The sequence below is a fragment of the Lepisma saccharinum genome, chromosome 25 (assembly GCF_977018435.1).
Source record: "Lepisma saccharinum chromosome 25, izLepSacc3.1, whole genome shotgun sequence".
Taxonomy (NCBI): domain Eukaryota; kingdom Metazoa; phylum Arthropoda; class Insecta; order Zygentoma; family Lepismatidae; genus Lepisma; species Lepisma saccharinum.
The window spans coordinates 33,312,495-33,337,183 of NC_139253.1; the positions used below are offsets into that span (position 1 = coordinate 33,312,495).

The 24,689-nt window shown below is 38.2% G+C and overlaps 1 protein-coding gene across 4 annotated transcripts in view; it reads right to left on the reverse strand.

Annotated features, from left to right (window-relative positions):
- LOC145978504 (synaptogenesis protein syg-1) overlaps positions 1–24,689 on the reverse strand; it is a 794,118-nt gene that overhangs the window by 297,073 nt on the left and 472,356 nt on the right. The gene's annotated exons all lie outside the window — the stretch shown is intronic.

Genomic DNA, 24,689 nt, shown 5'->3' on the forward strand with positions numbered 1-24,689 from the left:
CTTTTCCTGTAAAACATGGAACAGCCAAAACACTTATGTGCAATCGACTACGCACGCCTTGTCGGTCATGCTTTATGCGCATCATTGTTATACTCGTGACCGACGGCGTGCCAGCCACATGTTTCGGTCATAATGACCAACATGGCGTGATTGGTGTGCGCCAGTTTCGGTCATTATGACCGACAGTAGTGTGATTTGTGGTACAACCAGGACCACTTATAGCGTACAAATGATGAGCCCCCTCAGATTGATTTGCCTACACTTAAACCTAGCTCAACATGCCCATATGAGCTTTTTGCTCAAGTGTAGCACCCCGTCTAATCCAAGATTTTTGTAAAAATGCCCGAACCTACAGCGTACAAATGATGAGCCCCCTCAGATTGATTTGCCTACACTTAAAACAAGCTCAACATGCCCATATGAGCTTTTTGCTCAAGTGTAGCACCCTGTCTAATCCAAGATTTTTGTAAAAATGCCCAAAACTACAGTGTACAAATGATGAGCCCCCTCAGATTGATTTGCCCATACTTACAAAAGTTGCATCAGCCAGATTGTTGTCCATAAGCTTGTTAAAAATATGCCCCTCTTGATATTTTTTTTGGATACACTTAAAACTAAGCCAAAATTCTCATAAAACACATACCCACACCCACCCACACACACACACAGACACACACACACATGCTTACTTCTGGTTTATTTCTATTGCATCATGCTGTGCAACAAATTATTATCCAATATTATGCATGTGTTGTTTTCTGATTGGTTAATTATGACATAATGTGATGATGTGTTATATTCTGATTGCTTTGTTGTTTCAGATGTTTTAATCCATGCTTAGGGTATATAAAGAGATTTTGCATTGCATATCAGCCAGTATTGTGAGAGTGGCTGAGGAGAACAGATGTGTTGTTACAGTGCTTCTCATACTTACAGACCTGTTTGGTTTAATATATTATTCATATTAAATATATTTCTGGTATATTGAACAAAAAAGGGCTTATATTTTGTATAAAAAATCTGATATTTGTTGCATCCAGCTTGTTTGTTGTAATCCACTCTTATTTAGAGTCAGGCTTATATCTGTCCCAGCCTGTTATACAAAAATCAATACACAACACTCAGCGCTAGGTCATTGCCTTTCTAGGACATGCATGTCTGTGCAGGCATTTGCGGAAGGTCAGTGTAGATCAATATTTATTCTCTTTTTCCACTTGTAGGCTATTAGCTTTACAACCTGTCATAATAAGCATAGAGTTTTGGTTTAAAACCCAAAAACTTTTATATAATAAACTGAGAATAAAAATTAACAATATTAACATATTAAATATACACAAGAAATATACAAAGCACACAGCTGAACAAAATATATATATATATTAAGTACAAAATTTTGAATTGAACCCCAGGAAATCTTATATAATAAACCAACAACAAAAATGCCAAATCAAAAATATTGCAATCAGTGTAATAAAAATATATCCAGCCCCAATTGGGCCAGACACCAAAAGAATTGTGACCCAGGCAAATATAGAACTCCCACTAAAATATGTCCTAAATGCCACAAAATATTTAGCAAGGCATATTTCAATAGACATGTGGGCTCTTGTTCTGCACAGTTATCAACATTGCCCCCTCAACCATCTACATCTGGTCTGAAAAGGAAGCATGAAACACCTGTTAATGCTGGACCGGCAAAGCAGCCACGCTATGAACCCATCCCTAGCAGTTTTAACGGCCAATTAAGGGATCACCGTTTTGTATCAGAGCCAAGATGTGACATTAAGAATTTTTTGAACAGTATAAATCCAGATGTGCAGGCAATTCTAAATGCACAAAATGGCTCTTATAAGCTGTCTCTCAAATTGTTTACACAATATAAGAAGCTAAATGGCACAAAATTTACACAGTCCCACATAACAGAAACTGTACCGGTATATTCAAATGCAAATTCAGACAAAATAATAAGCAGTTTGATAGATAAATTGAATATTAAACACTCTGAATTTGCTGCAAAAGAGTCTGGATGGAGCCTATGCGGATCTTCACACAAGTTATATGTTAATATTTCTGAATTCAGCCCATTACAAGGTTCCACTTATGTGCCATTACCTGCCAATATCAAAAACAAAACAGCCGTGGTTAATATAAAAAATAATGACCAGAAATGCTTTTTGTGGTGTATTTTAGCTGCTTTGTATCCAGTTTCAAGGCATCCTGAGCGAATAAGTTATTATAAACAACATGAAAATGATTTTGATGAAGCAATGAAGGGCTTAGAATATCCAATGTCTGTTGAGAATATTGATAAATTTGAAAAAAAAAGGCCAGGGATATTAATGGTAAACAATTATCTATTAATGTATTTATTTGTTCTACTGGCCGTGGCAATTGCTTGATAGCACCTCTCAGAATCAGTACATTTGATGATGAATCTGCTATTCCGATTGATCTGCTCTTAATTAAAGGGGATGGCACAAATCATTACACTCTGATACATAATCTTGAAGCTTTAGTCAGAACACAACTAGACAAAACTCATAAAATATTCAAGTTGTGCAGAAGATGTTTGTCTGTATTTGATGGTAGAAAAATGGTGAATGGTGTTTGTGAAGAGAATGCAGAAATTGCTAAAAACAAGTTACTTGAGCATCTGAAATACTGTGGCAACCATAAACCTGTTCATATGGTCATGCCAATGCCAAGTGAAAATGCAAAATTCAAAAAGTTTGAAGCCTTGTTGGAACACCCAGCATATATAGTCTGTGATTTTGAATCAAACCTCAAACCCCTTGCATTCTGCAGCCCAGACCCTGAGGAATCTTCAATTACATCATATGAATTACATGAACCTTCCAGCTTTTCTTATGTGGTTGTACAGGGTGGTGTGGTTAGTAAAGAATATTTATACATGGGAGCAGATGCCATCAAAGAATTTGCAGATAGAATAGAAAATGAGTGCCATGACATAGCATCTAATATTTTATTAAAATCAAAACCCATGTTGCCTTTAACAGAGAAACAGATTGAAGATTTCAACAATGCAGAAAAATGCCCGGTATGTGATTCTGAATTTTCAGATATAAATATGAAGGTGAAACACCATTCTCATACAGATGGTAAATTCTTAATGGCCCTGTGTAATAGCTGTAATATTAAGATCCAGAGACCAAAATTTGTCCCTATATTTTGCCATGGTGCATCCAATTATGATTTTCATCATTTGATCAGGTACGAGGGGTTTGACAAGCAGAATTTAAATATTTTAGCTGAAAATAATGAAAAATATATTGCCATTAGCAAAATAATTAAAGTTAATGGTGTTCCTATTCACTTAAGATTTCTTGATTCTTACAGAATTTTATCGGCTAGCCTGGCTACACTGGCCACTCAATTATCTGATGATCAATTCAAAATCACATGTGCTTTGTTTCCAAATCAGGAGCTGAAATTAATTATGTTACAGATTTTTCTAAATTTGATGAGTGTTCTCTGCCACCACAACAAGAGTTTTACAGCAAAATCAGAGGATCTGGAATCACTGATGAAGATTATCACCATGCCCAGTTGATGTGGAACAATTTAAAATGCCAGACATTTGGTGATTATCACAAGGCTTATTTAAAACTTGATGTGACCCTCTTAGCTGATATACTGCAGGCATTCAGAAAATCTTCCATGGAAAATTATAAGCTGGATCCAATGTATTTTTACAGTGCTGCGGGCCTAGCATGGTCTGCAATGTTTTTAAACACTAAAATGCAGTTGGATCTGATCCAGGATCAAGATATGTATCTGTTTATGGAACAATGTATAAGAGGAGGCATGGCGCAATGTTCTCAGAGATATGCCAGAGCAAATAACAAATATATTCCTGATTATGATCCAGCACTGCCATCAAATTATATACTGTATGTAGATGCCAACAGCCTCTATGGTTATGCTATGATGAAAAAATTGCCATATGCAGGGCTTGAGTGGGTTGAAGATTTCAACATTGAAGATCTTAAAGATTTTGATGACAGTAACTATGGCCTGTTCTTAGAGGTTGATCTAACAATTCCTGATGATTTACACAACAAATTTTCTGATCTGCCCCCAATTCCCGAGGTTAAGTGCTCACCTGGCTCTAAACAGAAGAAATTGATGATGACTCTAGAGCCGAAACAGGATTATGTCATATATTACAAAAACCTCCAGTTCCTGATGAATCATGGTGTTCAAGTGACCAAAGTTGGAAAAGTTTTGAGGTTCAGGCACTCAAGATGGTTGAAACCATATATTGATACAAACACAGAGCTTCGAACATCTGCATTGAGCCAATTTGATAAAACTTTGTTTAAATTGATGGTCAATTCAGTGTATGGCAAAACAATTGAAAATGTCAGAAAACATATTGATGTTAAAATAATTACTGACCCCAGCCGGAGCAAAAAATTGATTGCAAAGCCCAACTTCAATTACAGAAGAATTTATGATGAGAATATGGCACTTTTCAACATGAAAAAAACAAAGATCAAGTTTGATAAGCCTATTTATGTAGGGGCTGTGATATTGGAATTGGAAAATTTCACATGTTAAAATTGTATTATGATGTGTTGAAACCTTTTTATGGTGACTGTGTAAAACTGATGTACATGGACACAGATAGTTTTGTTCGTGATATTCAAACAGAAGATGTTTATCAAGATATAGCACAGCCTGAATTGTTTAAATATTTTGATACCAGTGAACATACAGAGATTCAACACCACAACAAAAAGGTGCCTGGCAAGTTAAAAGATGAGACACTTGGTGATGTTATTGTGGCATTTGCTGGGTTAAGGGCCAAGATGTACAGTTTTGAAACATGTAGTGGCGCTGTTGCAAAAAAGGCCAAGGGCATTGGCAGAGTGACTGTAGACAAAGAGCTTGAATTTGAAGATTACAAAAATTGCCTCAAATCATGTAGCACAATCAGAACATCAGAATCCAGAATTCAGAGTGTGGATCACTTGTTGACTACAAATATTGTAAGAAAAGTGGCTCTGGACCCACATGATGATAAGAGATGCATTTTATCATGTGGCATACATACTCTACCATGGGGTCATTGTGATTTGAAAAGTGGTAATCAATGCCGAATTACAGAGCATGATTTGAAATAAATAAACATGCCTATGAACTTATTTGGGTTAAAAAAACAGGCTATTATGGACCTGCCAACAGCACAACCCTCTTCTGATATAATATCTAAACTAAGTGATTTGTTAATTATTCATCTGAACAGCATACTTACAGATGTTGATGATGAAACAGGTAAAATATTGTACATATTTAACAATAATTTAAATCATTACCAATTACCTGTAGGTGGTCAATTGCAATTTATTACAACCCCTGAGGGTAATGTCAAGATTTCAGTAGGGAGAAATATTTATAGAATTAAGCACTCAAACATGATTTCTGGCACTGTTTATACTGTTTCTGCTGGTGACTGCTTATATATTGAGGTCCCTGAATCCTATGACAAGCTTATACCTTTTTTTATAGAATTAAGAATCAGATATTCAATAATAAATAATCACTAAAACAAAATGCCTAATGATATATTTGGCCATACAAGCCATGAAGATCACAGTGATGAGATTCTGATGCTTGATGTCAGAGTCAAGAAATTAAGAAGTCATTTACAAGCTATACAAACCACACTCAATGCCAGTCTTCAACTAGAAATTACAAATTTACAATCACAATGCATGGACCCTCTTCTTAAAATTGATTCTGAACTCAAAGTGCTGCTTCAGAAATGTACTGATCTGGCAACATTGGATAATTTTCAAAGTTTAGAAGAAGCTGTAGCAGCTGTTCAAGCCAAATTTAAGACCCAGACCACCAACTCTGAGCAATTGAAAGAGCAATTGGAAGAGCAGATAAATAATGTCCAGACACAGCTCCAAACAATTGTCAAAAGCATAAAATCACAAGAAGATTTTGATCTAGTGATTTCCACTCTAAAAGAACAGATTCAATCACTCCAAATACCTAATCTGGACCCTCTGAACAATGCCATAGCCGAGGTTAAAGAAAAAATTGAGACACTTGAAAATTTTATGAACAACTTGCCATCTTCTGATGCTTTGAGTGCAATAACTCGGAGTGTTGCCAACATCAAGCTGCAACTTGAAACATATGAAGATTTTGGAAAAATTCAAAGAACCATAACCCATCTTGAGGGTACAATAGCAGCAGTGCAAAGTGATTTGACAAATGTACAAGAATCTCTAGAATCTCGCCTGCCTGGTATTGTAGACACACTTGTCAGTGTCCAGCAACAGATCACAAAGCTTGAAAACCTCAACACTGAATCTGAGCTATCTCATTTTCATCACTTGATCGATGATATCCAAACAAAACTTGAAATTTTACAACAATCAACACCCACTCAGGCAGATATAGCCCTGCTCCAAAATGCTATGCAAAATGTGGCTGATGCTTCTGAATTAAATAATGTGAAATTGGCACTTGAATCTTTGCAAAATACTGTATCAAATCTGCCTACATCACAGGAACTTAAAAATATTAAGAGAGCTGTGAATTGCATATTGAAATCAGAAGATATCAAGAATATCCAGACAGAGATCAAACAACTTACTCAGACAGTGGCCACTCTACCAACTAATCAACATATTAATGAACTGCATGCCCTGTTTGAGGATATCAGAAGACAGGTCCATGATCTTACTGCTCAAAATTCAAAATTGGCAGTTATTGAAAATTTGCAACAAATTGTAGCTAATATCAAGCAACAGCTAGGGACCATGGAATCCAATCAAGCAAATGCTCTGTCTGTTTTTGCCACCCAGCTTCAAGAGATTGTGCAACAATACAAGAAACTTATCGTGGACATAAAAATCAAGCCAGGCCATGATGATGTTGCTAGGACCATCAAGGAGCACCTTGAATCTGTAACAAGCAGATTGCTTACAGCAGAAAAAGAAATAACAGGCATAATCGAGAATCCAAAACATACAGTAATTCTTGAATTGTACAGCATCCCCAACAAAGAATATGATTCACCATTTACACCAGGTGGCAAAATATATATGCTGTCCCCTACACAATTTTATTACCAGTTTTTTGTTGGGGGCACACTGAGACCAATCAAGATCAAATATTGGCTTGAACCACAGGCACAACACTACCCCACATTATCAATAACAAATGCTGACAACAAACCAAAAATCACCAGTGTAGAGTTAGAGGATTTTACAGATCCCAATACATTAGAAACATCTTATGCTGAAGATGATGGCTCTCTGGAATTTGATATACAAATAGGAGACAAATTATATTTAGAAAATCCTGTAGTATCAGCTGCTGAACACCCCATAGTTGCAATATTCTTGTTTTCATATTATGTCTAGACAAATTATTGTTGATGAATTACACAGACAAGCCAGACATAATTATAAGAGACTGCCAGTAGTCACAAAAGGCATAGATGATTTATGGCAAGGGGACTTGATTGAGATGGCAAGTGGACAGTTGAAAAACTTAGACAAAATCAACAAGGGCTACAAGTATCTACTCACTGTAATAGACACATTTTCAAAATTTGCCTGGGCTGTGCCACTCAAATCCAAGACTGGAAAATGTGTTACAGAAGCTTTTAGGACAATCATCAATCAGAGTGGAAGATCACCGCGCTATTTGCAAACAGATAATGGCAAAGAATTTTATAATTCTGTGTTCCAACAATTTATTAAAAGTCAGTCAATACAACATTATTCGAGTTACAGTGATCTCAAAGCCTCAATTGTAGAAAGATTCAACAAAACCCTAAAAAATCATATGTATAAACAATTCACACTTCAAGGTAATTATAAATGGCTTAATATTCTTCCAGAACTTCTACATAAATATAACAACTCGGTCCATTCCACAATCAACATGAAACCCTCTGAAGTAACTTCATCTGATGAGCAAAAATTGATCAGGACTGTTTATTATCCTAGATACCAGCCAACAACAAGAAAGGCCAAATACAAGGTGGGTGATCAAGTAAGAATCAGCAAATATAAGCACTTATTCAAAAGAGGCTTTACAAGAAACTGGAGCACTGAATTATTTACAGTGGTTCAAGTTAAACCTGGGACCCTTAACACATATATAATAAAAGACCACAGAAGAGAAATTCTCAAAGGCAGATTCTATGAAGAAGAACTCAACAAAACTAAACAGCCTGACACATATCTCATAGAGAAAATCATCCGCAGAAAAGGCAACAAGTTATTTGTCAAATGGCTAGGACTTCCAGAACACAGCTGGATCGATGCAGACAAAGTGATAATATGAGCACCTGGGATGTTATAAAAAGGCTGCCAGAACCTGAACAGCAGATTAAGAGAAATGGCAAGTTGCTGCCTGAAAATATTAGATGTCTTATTGTTGGGCCATCGGCTTGTGGTAAAACTACACTAATGATTGATAATTTTTTATTGGCACCCAACTGGTTAGACTGCAAAAACAGGCACTTGTATGTCTTCTCTAAGAGCTTGGAACAATTAAAATATCAGCAGCTGATGAAGCTATATGATGGATTGGATATAGCCACTTTTGAACCAGATGTTAAGCCACTCCATGAATGTCTCGATAATTCTGTTGTTGTGTTTGATGACATTATACTGGATAATCAAAACAAGGTTAGAAATTTCTTTACACAGGGCCGACACAAAAACATTGATTGCTTCTACCTGGCACAGACTTTTTCTAAAATACCGAAGCAGCTGATCCGAGACAACAGAAATTTTGTATGTGTGTTTCATCAAGATCATACCAACCTCAAACACATACATGATGAATATGTAGGTGGGGACTTGAGCTACAATGATTTTTCCAAGTTTTGCAGTAGGTGCTGGAACCAGGACAGTTATGGGTTTGTCACAATTGATATGACAAGAAAACCCAATAGTGGCAAATACAGAAATAAAATCAACAATTTTCTAGACAATGAAACATATATAAATAACCATGAAAAGGCCAATCATTGATGATCTTAAATTAAGAGATTATCTTGTAAAAAGTTTTAAGGGATGGAAATCACAGAACCGAGGAATTTATGAACAACACAAACAAACAGAACAGCCTATTATTGATGCTATTAGTGAATTAGGTAAAAATATCAAAACTGTTACAGAGCAAAATCAAAATTTGATCACAGAGCTTGTACCTGTAGCTGCAAGGAACATATTAGATTATCCAATCACCCCACTTTCCAGTATTCATACACCTAGTCCTATTGCTCCTCGAAGAATTGAAGCTACTCAGGATCCTATTGAATTGGGTCTTCTTGCTCAAAAATATTTAAGCACACCTAAAGACAACAAAGATGAGGTCTTTGGCTTATATGCTGACACAGAGCGTGATGGTAGCATCATACATAGAATTGGCAATTTCAGAGTAACATTTATGGGAGATGATATCATTGTATATTCAGAATCTCATCTTGGACAAAGAGGTGGTTTTGTTAAATATCCCGGCACACCTGGATTGTGGGAACTGATGACTAGGAAGAGGCCTGGCAGCTATACAGATCAAGATTATGAGCACTACAAAGAAATATTAATAAAATCAGATGCTCTATATCAGAACAATGATCCCACACAAAAAGAGTCAAGTCTAGCAGTGGAGCAAAATACAACAACTTAATCAAGCCCATATGGTCACAAATCAAGACAGGCAGTGGAATCAAATACTACAACACCCTGCCTAAAGAATTTGTGTGGGTTGATGATGTCAGGAAACTTGTAGATAGGTTATTGGTGATAGCTGGGGAGGAAAATGCTGGCAACCACAATTTTTACAATGAAAAGGTTGGAATTATGGACATGATAAGCACCAAATTGTCTAATTTTATAGTGAATGACACTAAGGGGATTGGATATCTTATAAAAATTATTAATACTCTACCACCTAAATTTTGGAATATTTCTGAGGGTCGGGGGTTGGTTAATGACATTATAAACAAGCTGCCATTTGAACTACACATTCCAGGCTATCAGTATTGTGGTCCAGGCACAAAATTGGACCATAGATTAAACAGAGGTGATCCTGGTGTTAATCCCCTAGATGCTGCTTGTAGAGACCATGACATAGCATACAACACACATTCTGATCTTGACAAGAGACATGTTGCAGACAAGAAATTAGAAGAGGCTGCATTTGGTGGCTCAGTCGGTAACGCGTCTGACTACCATGCTCAAGGTCCCGGGTTCGATCCCCGGCCGGTTCAAATCCGGGAACTTTTCTAACGGTGAAAGCGGCCCCGGCGCCCACCCAGCGTCGAATAACATGGGTACCTGGGGGAAACCCTGGGGGGTAAAGGCGGTTAGGGCGTGATGCTGATCACATCACCACCACTCACGACCGGATCAAGAAAGTGTGGGGCGTTACCCCCACACCCCCTATACGCCTTCATGGCGTGGTGCTATGCACAGGGGAACACTTTACCTTTACCTTTTGCATTTGGTAGATTTGTAAGCAAAGATGCTTCTTTGAGTGAAAAAATAGCAGCATTGGGAACCACCATAGCTATGAACACCAAACAAAAACTGGGGTTGGGGGCTGTGAATATGTATATAATAAACCTAGAATGAAGGTCAAGGGTGTTATGTATCAAATACCTTATGCAGGTCTTAAATCTCTTAAAACTATTGATAGTCTTTTAACCAAAAAGCAGCGCAAGAAAAAAAGCTCTTGTCTTGCAAAGGGCCATGGTATGAAATTGATGCTTAGTACCCCCCAATTAAAAAAATTACAACAATCTAGAAAAAAATCACGTGGGGGGTTTCATATTTACTATCCCAGCCATCTTAGCAGCACTTGGGGCTGTTGGGAGCTTGGCTGGGGGATCAGCTGCCATAGCAAAAACAGTAATAGATGCCAAAAAAAAAAGCAGAATTAGATGAATTGAAGCGCCATAACCTGGCCATGGAGAAACAAGGCAAAGGTGTTAAGAGAGCCATGAATAAGTTTAAAAAAAAACAAGAGCCGCTTACAAACCAAGATATTGAAGCTTTAATCAAGCCACTGGGCATCAAAAATTTTAGAGGTGTGTACATGTCTGATTCTTTACCAGAACAACCACTCAACAAAGAGTGTGGCATTGTTAATTTGGATAAGTACAAAAATCAGGGCACACACTGGATCTGTTATCTTAAATATTTAAACAATGAGGCATTTGTGTTTGATTCATTTGGAGGTGTTCCACCTGAAAATTTAATAAAATATCTAAAATCAGCTAATCTTTATTACAATAATGCCCGTGTTCAAAACTTCAAAGATGTTAATTGTGGACATTTGTGTTTATCTGTTCTTAGATATATGTCTCAAATAAATAAACCATCAATTGAAAATTTTCAAAAAGCCTTGTGGTATTTAAAACATCATGGGGGTATTCCATCTCACCAGCCAAAATTCAATATTGAAACTCAAATTGCATGATGACATAGTGTATCCCAAAACAATAGCTCTCAGAGCATTTTATGGCATGTACTTGATACCTAATATTACACACCACAACAACAAAATTGCAGTAGGGGATCAAAAAATTGTCATCACTCCAGGGCAGTATAATCTGTCCACTCTAAATGCTCAATTACCCAGAGGTATAGTCTTAACTCAAAATTCTGTCACTCACAGAGTAGAGATTGTATCTGCTACAGAAACAGTGGATCTGGGTACTATAGGAGAGCTGTTAGGCTTTGAGAACAACACAAAACTTGAACCAGCCATCAAACACACTGCTATTAATATACCTAAATTCTTAGCCATAGAGACTCTAAATATTCACTGTAATGTGGCCGAGGGTATGATCACCAAATCAAATGGCATAGGCACTCACAAACAAACTGGCATCATTGCAACATTCAAACCTAATTCTGAATTTATGGAGCCAATCATCTACACTCCATCCCCAACATTATATTTTCCTGTGTGCCATAATAGAATAGATTTCATTGAGTTGATGGTCACTAATGAAAAAGAAGAATTAGTTGATTTTGCTGGAGCCACAACAACTGCAATCATAGAGATTAATATTTAAATAAAAATACATACAAAAAAAATGGAAAATATTGAGAGTTATGAGCTACAATCCTTCCCTCCAAACAGGAGGACATTTGCAAATTTAAATCAACCCAACACAGAAATTGAGGTTGATCTTGATGTAGGGGATGGCTTTATACACCCCCACAGAGCAGATCTATACATCAAATTTGATGTTGTCAAGCTCGATGGAACAGATTATCCGGCAAATTCAAATATAAGATTGGTGGATAATTTTGTGCCGCATCTGTTCTCTGAAATTGAGATCAGAAAGCATGGTGTTGTTATAAACAGAGTGGATTATCCCGGCATTACCTCCACAGCTTTGGCCACACTAAAATTATCCAAAACCGAGGCTTCTTACTACAAAATAGGTGGATTTGAGGCTGGTGATAAAATATTATCCAAGAGCCACACAGTGCTGTTCCCCATGCGCCTGTTGCCAGGATTCTTCTCAGATTACAAAGATATTATATGGAAGGGTGGTTTAAGAATCACATTTAGAAGAGCTGCAAATGATAATAATGCTTTGATGAGGTACAGCACATTAAACTCTACAGGGGAAGCTCTGCCCAATACCCTACCTGATGAAGGCAAATGCATTATTCAGACTATGGAGCTAAGAATCCCAGTTGTTGAATATGAAGCCAGTTATGCTCTTAAATACAAAGCAGATATAATAAAAAATCCACAGATTCCTTTACAATTTTATACATATCAATGTGTACAGAAGCCTGCCGCTGGTACTTATTATGAGTTTGATGCTACAAATTCATTCATTCTCCAGTATACAATATGACATGCCGGATTTTGTGGTGGTACTGTTTCAGACTGGAAGACACAATAATCAGGAAAAAAATTCAAGTAGATTTGATAACTGCAACATCAAGAACATATATCTTAAAAATGGCAGAAATGAGGTATTTCCTAGAGAAAATTATAATTTAGACATTTCCAAGGATGATTTCCTTAAATTATATGAAGCATTTACAGCATACAAAAGGGTCACTACTGGCAATACTGACATGTATTACACACCAGATGAATTCAAAGCACAGAGACCCATGTCTGTAATCAACACTTCAAAAAGGAAACAAGTTGTGGTTAATGACAGGACAAACATTAAAATTATCTGTGAATTCCACAATACACTCCCTGATGACACTATATGTAGTGTTATTCTCATAGGTGAAAAATCATATGTTTATGATGTAAGAAATGAGAGAGTCACAGAGCAATTCTAGAAAGTCTCTGCATATTACATTGTTTTAATATTAGATAAACAAGTTGAGCCTGGTGTATAATTAAACTTAAACCAGAAGTAAATATGTGTGTGTGTGGGTGTATCTTAGCTTAGTTTTAAGTGTATCCAAAAAAAATATCAAGAGGGGCATATTTTTAACAAATTTATGGACAACAATCTCACAGAAGTGCCTTTTATAAGTGTGGGCAAATCAATCTGAGGGGGCTCATCATTTGTACACTGTAGTTTTGGGCATTTTTACAAAAATCTTGGATTAGACAGGGTGCTACACTTGAGCAAAAAGCTCATATGGGCATGTTGAGCTTGTTTTAAGTGTAGGCAAATCAATCTGAGGGGTCTCATCATTTGTACGCTGTAGGGTCGGGCATTTTTACAAAAATCTTGGATTAGACAGGGTGCTACACTTGAGCAAAAAGCTCATATGGGCATGTTGAGCTAGGTTTAAGTGTAGGCAAATCAATCTGAGGGGGCTCATCATTTGTACGCTATAAGTGGTCCTGGTTGTACCACAAATCACACTACTACCGACGTGGGAGAGAACGTTTTAAAAATTAGAATCAACACTCGAATGCCCACTGAGCAGCGGGAAAATGCGGCAACAGGACGCAACAGACCCGTTTCCGGCGTCTAAGTGGGCGATAAACTAAGATAACCTGCAGACTTCTGGCATGGAAATTCCGCGTTTCGGTTCCGGGCGTTTACCTGTAGTGAGCGTTACGCCATTTTATTTAAATAGAAGCAGACAACAGAAGTTCTGCTGACGCGTTTCTCCGCGTCTCAGTGGGTGTTAAGCTTAAGAGTCTCACTCACTAACTGGTTTTCGCGCTGTGGATGCCTTACCCATTAAACCCTAATTTAGACTTGCGCAAACTCTCCAGCCGCGCAATCTCCGGCACTAGAGCTCTCGCCACGAAAACAGTCCTGTCAAGGTTACGCCACCCACCTACAGTGTTGCCAATGAGCAACAATTTCAACCGACAAAATCAACAGCACAAGTAGAACGCGCGAAGTGTCGACCGAGCAGCTTAGAAGATGTGTGGCAACCCTGGAGGGTTACGGGTGTGTGGGAGGCAAGGGGAAGCCCCGACTTTGACTGGACTGTTTTCGTGGCGAGAGCTTTAGCTATCACATAACCTAAGCGTTAACACGCACGGACGTATAATGAAAAGCAAATGACTTGTACACACACACACACACACACACACACACACACACACACACACACACACACACACACACACACACACACACACACACACACACACACACATACCACGGACTCCCTCGTAAGGGATTTGGGCTTGAATGCTTTTATATACCTACAGGGTGGCTAAAAAAAATAAAGTATTTCGGTTAACTTTCTGAGCCACTTTGTTCCAACTGCACATGACACAATTTTTAAATTAAATGTCAAGTCCTCAGCGCTCAACTGGGTTTCCATAATGTGGTATAACTTATGTTGCAAGAATCAAAAAGAGCACAATTTAACTTCGTAAACATTATTTCATATTAAAGATTCCGATACAAACTCATTTGCTAATTCTTGACTCAAGACATTTTTAAATCAATTTTCTTACATAACAAAAACGAATCGAAATCAACAACTTTGAAACAAATACTGTTATTCGTGAATGTAGAAGACAGTCACACTACAGAGTACTTGCGGTTATGAAGCGATGCGGCCTACATTTTTTAAACGTAGCCTTTGAATAAACCTGGCTTCTTTCCCCCTCTGACACAAGAAACTTTTCCGATATTGTAGTTAATGACCTGTCATTATTCTACTTACAGGAGCAAATAATTAGCTGTTAATTAGTCAGTTTGTTAAAGCAAGGAACACTGTTGATTGTTATGAAAAGACAGACGCGGCCTTCATTGCTCGAAATAATGGCACTTCCTGTAACAGGAGATGTTTCAGAAAAAAGTTTTACTAACATACGAGCCAGAAGGGATGAGTTTTCATTTGGGGAGAATCAAATGAAGTATTTTCTGTAATTGTGTTGTACATCTCTTCCCTCAGGGGGATTTAAATGTATTATGAGACGAATAGTTTGTAGTAATAGTTCATTTGTTTTTTGTTTTATGAAATGCGAAGCTCGGAAATTGAAAACAAATCAAAACAAACAATGATGCAACTTTTACAACAATATTAGTGCAATTCTATTCCATGTAAATACCTAAGTGGAGCAGAAATGTGACATGAAAACAGAATGGAACAATTTAATATTTATGTTGTACAACTATTTTTCATCTATTTTAACAACGAAACTTATGTAAACAAAAGCACGTATCGTTTTATGCAGAACTGCGAGCAGATTGGTTAATTCTTGTGTCAAATTTTCTGCATAGTAATGTGTCATAACTACATTAAAGACATTTCGAAAATCCCGGGAATCCCGGGTTCGAATCCTGGCCTGGGCATGAATGTTTGTGAGTGTCCATCAATTTCATCATATCATCACTCATCCCCATGTTCGCAAATTAGCCAAAGTGGCACAAAAACCGAAGTAAAATAAAGCAAATCAATAAATCATTTACACTTCTGAGTTGTAGGCACTGTATTGAAAATCCTTTGGATCGCATGAATATATGACTATAAAATTCTGGAACAACTTTCGAATAACAACTTAATATTTTAAATGTAGATGGCACTAGAATATAAACATTGATAATAGAGAGGCGACAGCACATTATGAACAATAAACTTTAGGAATATTTCACATTTCATGGGACTTTATTTTTGTTGGAATGTTACCAGTGGAAATTGAAGTGAAAGTATTTATGACAAAAGGCTGAAGGATATTTTTTTTGAAGATATCACTTCTACACGAATGTTTCTTCTGTATTATCTGGAAGGCCTTATGAAAGAGGTCGAGATCGGTTAGTTCATCAAAATATCTAGCCTAACTATTGCCTATTTTTGGGGGAGAAGGAAATGGTTTATAATATCCATGCCTTGACTCATCTCACCCAACAGGTCGTTAGGTGCCGGGGCTTGTCCCGAGTTCATAGCTTCCTGGAGATAAGGCCTGCTCGAAAAAGGTTTATAGTAAGAGGTCAGAATTAAGTTATGCACAATATGGTCAACATCTCACATTAGCCTGCCTATCTCTTCCTTAGCTTCACGTTAGTCTATCTCGCCGCCTACTTCCACACAGTGTGTCCAATAACTAGGCCAATTCATCATACTGAGATATCTTATTTCAACTGACTTTTTTTGCACAAGGCAACAATAGTTGCTACTTCTCTAATGTAACTTGAACCTTTCTTTACACTACTCGCCACAGTAGCAGGAAGGCGCCATCTCACCTACTGCTTGACCAATATGAGATTTTCTAAATTTAATTGTTGTTTTAAGTCCAAGTTTTGCACAGAAAGGCTAGTCTGGACTGGACCTACAGTTTAAAGTGTGCCTCCACCGGGTATCGAACTCGGGACACCATTAAAAAGCGACGACGCCACCACTGCCCCATCGGGAGGCCTGACCAAAAATCTGGCGCTGTGGTCGTATTCTCAATCGTAAGAGAAAGGAGGGAGCGTGGGCGATGCAATCAGCTGCTTACATTTCATCTTGTCGCTGTGTGGCCAGAATGTGCGACATTCTACAACGCATTGTAATTACCTTTCATCAACGTCAGGTGTTTGTAACACAATGGAGGGGAAAACCGCACACAGCGAAAGTAGAAACGTAATATTTAACTCTGTTGAAGTTTTTGACAAAGCAAGGGAAGTTATGCAAATGGCAACACGTGAGCATTACTGTCCACTTTAATTCGCGAGTTTGTTTGGGTTCTTCTCATTTTGGTTGAGCCAAATCTACCAGAGCAGTAACAACATAACAAATAGAGTTCCACCCAACACTCTTCACTGTGCCATGGAAAGGAATCAAAACAAGTTCATATTATTTATGTATAAGTAATAGTACTTCACCATTTACATATTCACATTGTAACTACAGTTCACTGAACGTGAGGCCACATCTTTCAGTAATCTCAAAATCTCACGGAATTAAAGTGGATAATTGCTTTTCCTCAACATTTTGTGGAACTCCTGCTGCAGTAATACCATAGAAACTGCAAATCCAAACAGAGGAAAACAAAGAAATAATCGTCATGTGTTCGCTGGCTGAGATTATGAGGAGAGACTCCACATCACTAATCCCCTACTAATGCAGGCGGCTCGTGTGTTTCGACGGGTCTTAGAAATAGAGAACTAATTCCACACAGGTATATATGAACGAATGGTATCCATGCACAAATGATACATAACCAGAAATAGGGTGAACAGAAGTTGGTAAGGAGTATAGAAATCACACATGTTACGATCATTAGAACATCCCTTTCGGGGTACAGAAAGAGTGTGTTTATCTAATGTGTTCGCGTGTGTGTTTCTCATAGCCAAATAGTTAACGCTCTTGCTTTTGATGTGAGGGCTCCTGGATTCGATTCCCAGTAGGAGTTCCAGAATTTTTGTTCTAGACCAGCATCGTGAGGACAATTAGGGAGCGAGCTACGTAAGAAGAAGTAGCGGGCTCCGGTCGCAAAGCAGCGGCGATGGGACTCGATGCGCTGACTACAGTCACCAAATGAAAAGCTGCCACGCAGTTTATGTACTCTATATTAGAGTAGGATCTACTCAGTTAAACCCTCAACTACAGTTGTGACGTCCCACGGACCGGAGTGTTCCTTTTGCTTTGTTATCCCGCCAGTAGTTTTGACCTTGAGGCTACCTCTCTTTCAGTAGTACCTTCCTCAACTTCAGTGTGCTGTGAAAGCGTGAAGGGAAAGGTTGCATTATCTGCTTCTGTGGTGTTCTATTTATATACTGCGGTCCCGCGGACGTCACGACTGTGTTTGAGGGTTAAAATCACCGATGATTTATTACGATCAATAGACAAGAGAATTGCAGATTTTTTATTTGTGGCATATACTGAATAGAGGGATCCGTGGTTTTGAAGAATGAATGTTAAACAATAACTAAGGACTAAATTCACGTTGATCAGCTGTGTGTAAATACTCAGTTAAGAGATATTTTGGATTGGTGTATTTGTTTTGCTTAAACTCACAATATAAACAAAATATTTTTTTGAGGGAAGTTAAAAAATAATGTTTCGCTCTCAAAACTACGTAATTGTGTTCAGTGAATAACAAAGCATAAGACATGATTAAATTCACATCATTTAAAATATGTCTTGATATATTTATATTCCATTTTTTCATAGAGGTCCTGTGGACCGCACGACTGTGTTAGTGCCCAAAATGTTCATGACTGTGGTTAAGGGTTAAAGCCGTGTCAGCTAATATCTTCTTCTCCGGACATTTCTTCCATTAACAATTTCTTCTCTTGCATCCTTCAGCAAGCAGTTCCTTCATAGCTAGTATATCAACCAATTTATTTTAAACTTCTTGATCTACTTTAGTATAGCTACGCTACCAAATTCGTAGATCCCCGATTTCCTCACGATGGTGGGTGGCCGCCGGTCTTATATACAGGGAGAATTCTCAGGAGAACAGTTGTTACGCTTCCCCGCAGGGGACTCGAGCCGGCGCGCATCTCGGCCGAGCCAAAAGCATGAATTCTTAGAAATCGCGACCAAGGCGAGGGATAACATGTATATATTTAGTGGGGAAAATATCAGCATTTGGAATTGACGCATACCTTAAGCACAGTAGGCATTGTAGTCCAGGCAATTTACACTTTGACCTGGGCAAAATTGCTTCAGAAGGTTTTTGAACAGTTTCTACCTCAGAAATCACTGCTGAATAACATATCCAAAATCAGACAAAATCGGACCATGGGAAAAACCCCAAACACGGATTTCAAAATGGCGGACTGGCTGTTTTCTACTAAAGGCAAAAATAAAGTAATTTAGGCATTTTAGAGAGAGGTAATGCTTTTATTTTACATTTAATAATACTTAAACTAAAACTATCTCTCAAAAATATACCATTTCTTATGAAATTTTGATATTAAAAGTTATTTATAGAAATTAGAAATTGAGAAAATAACAATTACTTCAAATAAAATTATTTTAAGTTCTCTTAATTATAAAGCCAACTTCTGAGGATAGACAAAGTTTTATTATCGTCTTCATCAACGTAAACACTGGCTTACACATGGTGGGGGGATGGGGCTACAGTCTCTCCCAAAATTTTTAAATGAAAGCAGCAAAGAACTTGGGGAAAAACGACAGTGCTAAATGCAAATCCCTCTTTAATTGATCCTTAGATTTCAATGTTTAGTAAAGGTTCCAAATATACGAAATCAGTAGAACGTAGGTAATGCCCATTTTTACAACTCCAGCCTCCCCACCTCCTCCCAAAAATGAATCCTCCGTACGCTAGTAACTGTCATCATATTATTATTGCAACCATTCGGCACGAGCTGTTGAAGAGGACAATCGATTACGCTTGCATCCACATCGTGAAGTATCATCATGGTTCGACGTGCAGGAAGAGCAAATCATCTTAAGGAGGACATCTAGATTTAGTGAGTGTACAGCATAGCACGAATTATTCTTTACAAACTAACCCCACCCTTCCACCTCGATCGTCTCTTCTCTATACGTCCAGATTCTTATTTGAAACTGTGTGCCAAATTTAAGGTACTTTGTGGACGAATCGGTAGGTGACAAACACTCAGGTGTAACACTCTATGTAGCTGGAGCTATCTTTTCAATCAACATTCGACGACATAGTTTGTTTGTGGATTCCGACGACTCGCAGTCATACAACAGAAGCATTCCAACGGTGTTGACAGGAATGGAAACAAAATGAAATTGCAGCTGAACGGAGTTTAGTTACGTTCATCAGTTTGTCTAATGCTGAGTATTTCCCAATTGAGCACATTGTGGATGTGGTTCCGAGATTTTGTTAGATCGGCTTTATTCACAGATACGCTAATCAGTACTGAACATGCAGTTTAAGGTGGGACCCTAATCACTACATGCCTCCACCAGGCATCGAACCCTGCACCCAATAAATACAAGGCAGCGGACGTTATCACTACGTCATCGGGGAGGCCAGAAAAATTCTGGGTGTGGTATTAGAGCCAGTAAAAGCATACAGAAAGAGCAGCAGCTTGCGGATGTCACAATCCAACAAGGATTGAATTCCGAGGATATTGTACACAATATTGGGAGATGGTCCCTGCCTTATGTCACTGCGTTAGTGCGACTTAAAAACCATTGTCCTTGGCATGGTACAGAAGCAATTCGGCCTCTTCCCTCAATTACTGTTGGGCAAATGCTTGCATTTTGTAATGAGACTGCAGCAAGCACGAACGATGTCCACATGAGCATCCTCATCTGCGTTGTACACAGCACACCGGTTCTTCCACAACATCTCACCAATAAGGGAAACAATTGCTTGGTTGTTTTATTCATTAGCTATGGAGTGTTCTTTTTTGCCGGCGCTGGAATTATCATTCCTACTAGTCTTGATGCAGAATCTCCTGAGGATTAAGCCCTTGTTCGAGGAAAGCCTCTGTAGCCTTTCCATCTGTTTTCAGAGTGAAATCTACACAAGGGATTGCAATGTCCTTGTGTGTTTCATTGTTACGCCATGGAACGAAATGTTGGAGAGATCCATCATCCAAAACGTGAGCACTGGATTTCTTCAACTTCTATTCGAAAGTTGTTGGTGTATTTGATTATTGCATGACCTAACTGAGAATTCTGGGCTGCTCTCAACATACTTTATCATTCGAGGATATGCACGAAGCTCGTAAGACATGATATCTTCCATTGGCACCGCCTGTGGCAAAGGTCGTAATTCTCTGAAAGAGTGCTGCACTTACTTGAATATCGTATCCGACAGGGCCCACAATGCAGCAGCAGCAGCAGAAAATCCTATGATTTTCATCAAAATTAACTAGTGTTGCAGAAACTTTAGTCAAAACGGAATGGGGATATGGATTCTAGTCGTTCTATTCCTCTGTTAATAACATTACGGTCTCCCGTTTGTCTACTTTCTCGCATTTTATTGTGTTGCTCACTACGCTTCATCAAAATTCTGGTATATTCTTGCATTTCTAAACCCCGCGTCAGGTTAAGTTTGCAGCAACTTTCCGCATTCATAGACTCAAACGTGTGCGTAGAAAATAGTTTCGCTGCAATACTGCCGATTTTCTCACTGTATGTGATATGCACAGCTCGGCGGTTGAGGCAGCACTGACACGGGAGATGCTGAACATTGTTCTCGCGTGGATTGATGCATACAACCGCCTTCAAACTTAACCTGTCGCGGGGCTTAAGTTGTAAGTGGAACCCAAGTGTGTGGAAAACAGCCATATTGCCTTCTGGATTTCTGTAAATCAGTTTCCTCGTGTCAGTCCTCACCTGCTTTGCATGCCACGAGGTCTGAGCCACACACAGGGTTCCAGATTCGATACCCGGTGGAGGCACGTAGTGATTCGAACCCCACTTTAAACTTTAGGTCCAGCCCCAATTAGCCTTTCTGTGCGTAAAGTGGACTTAAAAAAAAAATCAATCCGAGTCCAGTAATTAATGTCACTTCATCTTATCACAAATATACCTCCCAGAAACATTTTCTGCACGGTTGGATATTCAGACGACAAACACGTTTTATGCAAGTACGGGTATAGAAGCCTGAGGTAATTGTAATGTCTAGCTGCTGCAATGATTGAGAGAATCTTCATCATAGCTTGTAACTGCAAATCATCCACGAGCCGGCTCTATCAGAATTTTTATCAAGTTAGATGGAATGCTGGTCATTCGTGTGATCATATTTTTAACTACATCTTGTACATTGTCCAATTTTCTCTCACAAATCGCACACAATTCAAAGATTTTCATTTTTAAAGGGCTAAATATAATTTGGCACAACAAGAAAACAAATTTTAGGTAATAATATACAAAATATTAAAAACATTTTGAAATCAGTTTTTTTTTTCCCGTGGTCAGATTTTGTCTGATTTTGGATAGGCGATATCTGAGCTAGAGATTGTTTAAAAAGGTTCTGAAGCAATTTTGCCCAGGTTTAATGGAAAATTGCTTTAATTTACCTGTACTATTAGAGTAATGTTTGTAATAAAGAGGTTTCAATATCGGGTACATCACGAATGTTACACAGGAAGACATGTTGGTTTGGGATAGACAAAACTATTGTTTAAGTAGGCGATAAGCTCACATAAAAATCATTTATTGAGAATTACCAAACAATTGAGTTAAAATTACACAATTTAGCCGAACAAAAGGTTTTCGAATAGTTTAAACAAATCCTTCATTTTCTGTGTACGTTCTGTAGAATCTCCCACCCTAAGACATAAATGGCTCTTTCTTCTGTCCTGTTCTAACACATTTATATTCTAGAGTTCAGAAGGATTATCTCTTACGCGTATCTCGTTATACTGCGGGAATCTAAGAGTATAAGGGTACAACTTTACTGTCCTCTATTCATATATCACTACTACTACACAGTCTCGGGAAGGCCGTGCATAACAGTAGAGAAGGGGAGAAAACGAGTAAGCGGAGCAAAGCTTTACGCGCCGCTACAAACTGATGGTAGCTGCAGCCGCATTTACCCCTTCATGCACTAAAATCCCCTCTCAGGCGTTCACTGCTTGCGCAGATGACTTGTTTTCGTTCGCTCCAGAGATTCAAGGGACAGATTGTAATAATAAAACTCTCCTTCACAAAAACGAACTCCTAAGGAAATCAAGGAAGCCGCTCCCAAACCACGATCGCAAAGTACCGTGGCACTTCGAGCACGGCTCCCATCAAGGGAAGGCCCGGGCAGGCAGGAAGATCGCAAGAGCGGAGGCAAAGATAATGGCGGAGGAACTTCTTTTGCGAAGTGAGGAAACTCTGAGGAGTTGCCCCACCCGCCCACTCACAATCTCAGCCCGAAATGAGCGCCGTTCTTATCAGCTATGCCGGCGCATCCTCGCGGGAGTTCGTCAACGGCACGTATTTACTTTGCAAATTATTCACGGCGTTGTCCCTGTGCGTAGGTGGCAAGGCGCGTTTTTTTTCATCCCTCGTCTCTCGGCTGCAAAGAACAAGAAGCGAAACTCCGAGCGCTGGAGAAAAGCAAACGAATTCCCAGAGATACATGAAGCTTTTTTTCTTTTTGGTAACTCTCGGTGCTAAACTATTAAATGATGTACATTTCGCGAGAATCAGTCTTACCAGGATATCTAGTTGTTGTTTCTTTAACGCTGGTGAAACTGATTGGTTTTTGAAACAATGAAAGTCGTTCGGAGAAACTTTGGTGAAACATTTTCCCTCTGAAGGTTTTCTACTTAAAATACAGGAAGAGCCCATATCAAAGTGGCCTGAATCTCAATGTTTAATATTAAATGGAATACTGTAACTTTATTCTATCTTGTGAGTCAAGAATCTAAATTTGCCACTTGGATAAACATTCAGTATATAAATAATTAAGTTAGAAGGTACAAGATAATTTACATATTGTTTAACTTTTTGATTTATTTTTGTTTGATATTGCGTCCCATCCGTGACACCAACTGTTACATTTCACCTTCAACTCCACTAGATTATCCAAAGGTCAATTACCTTCTCTCTTTGTCCTATTTCTTTTTTTTTTCCACGATTTGAAAATTGACAGAAATAACAAATTTCATTTTAAGTAAAGAGGCAGCTTAGTTCCAACCTATCACTAGGGACGTAAAGTTTTCGTTTTAACTACAGCACCGAAAAGTTGAGGAAATAAAAAAAAAAAGTGTTTAAAATGGTTTTGGGTAGGTTAAGGAGGCAAATTTTCCGTGTTTCGGAATCGCGAAATAACGCGAATTATGCAATTTTCCATAATAACACAGAATTTTACACTTTAACGCGAAAAACTCAGCGAAATATGGAATATGAACTAGGGATAACATTTCTTCTGTTCGAAAATACCTATCTGAAGCGCTATTCTGTCATTTGTAGTGTAGCTGGTAATAGTTAAGATTCAAAAGAGATTATCACCCTTCATTTATTGCTTTTTCGCCCAGACATGACTGACAGTGTTTAACCTCGTCCTGAAAAGGAATTCGTTCGGGGGAGGGGGGAGATCTCCCCAAAAAGGAACATTCGTAGTAAAGGGCAAATTTTCAGGAAGAAGCACCTGTTGTGTTTCGGGGGGGAGCATGTATGTGTGTGTGTGTGTGTACACAAAATGGTCGCTGAGGGATTTTCTTGCATTCTTAGGGAAATGTGTATGATTATGTTCAAAGATTTGGGTGTTATCATTGAATAAACATTTCATATTTAGGGACTGATGAGATGAAATTGTTCTTCAAATGGAAGAAATTTGGTCATTTCTCACAAAGGTAAGCCAAATTTCCTTTTGTCATTAAAATAAAAATTTGTCTCCAT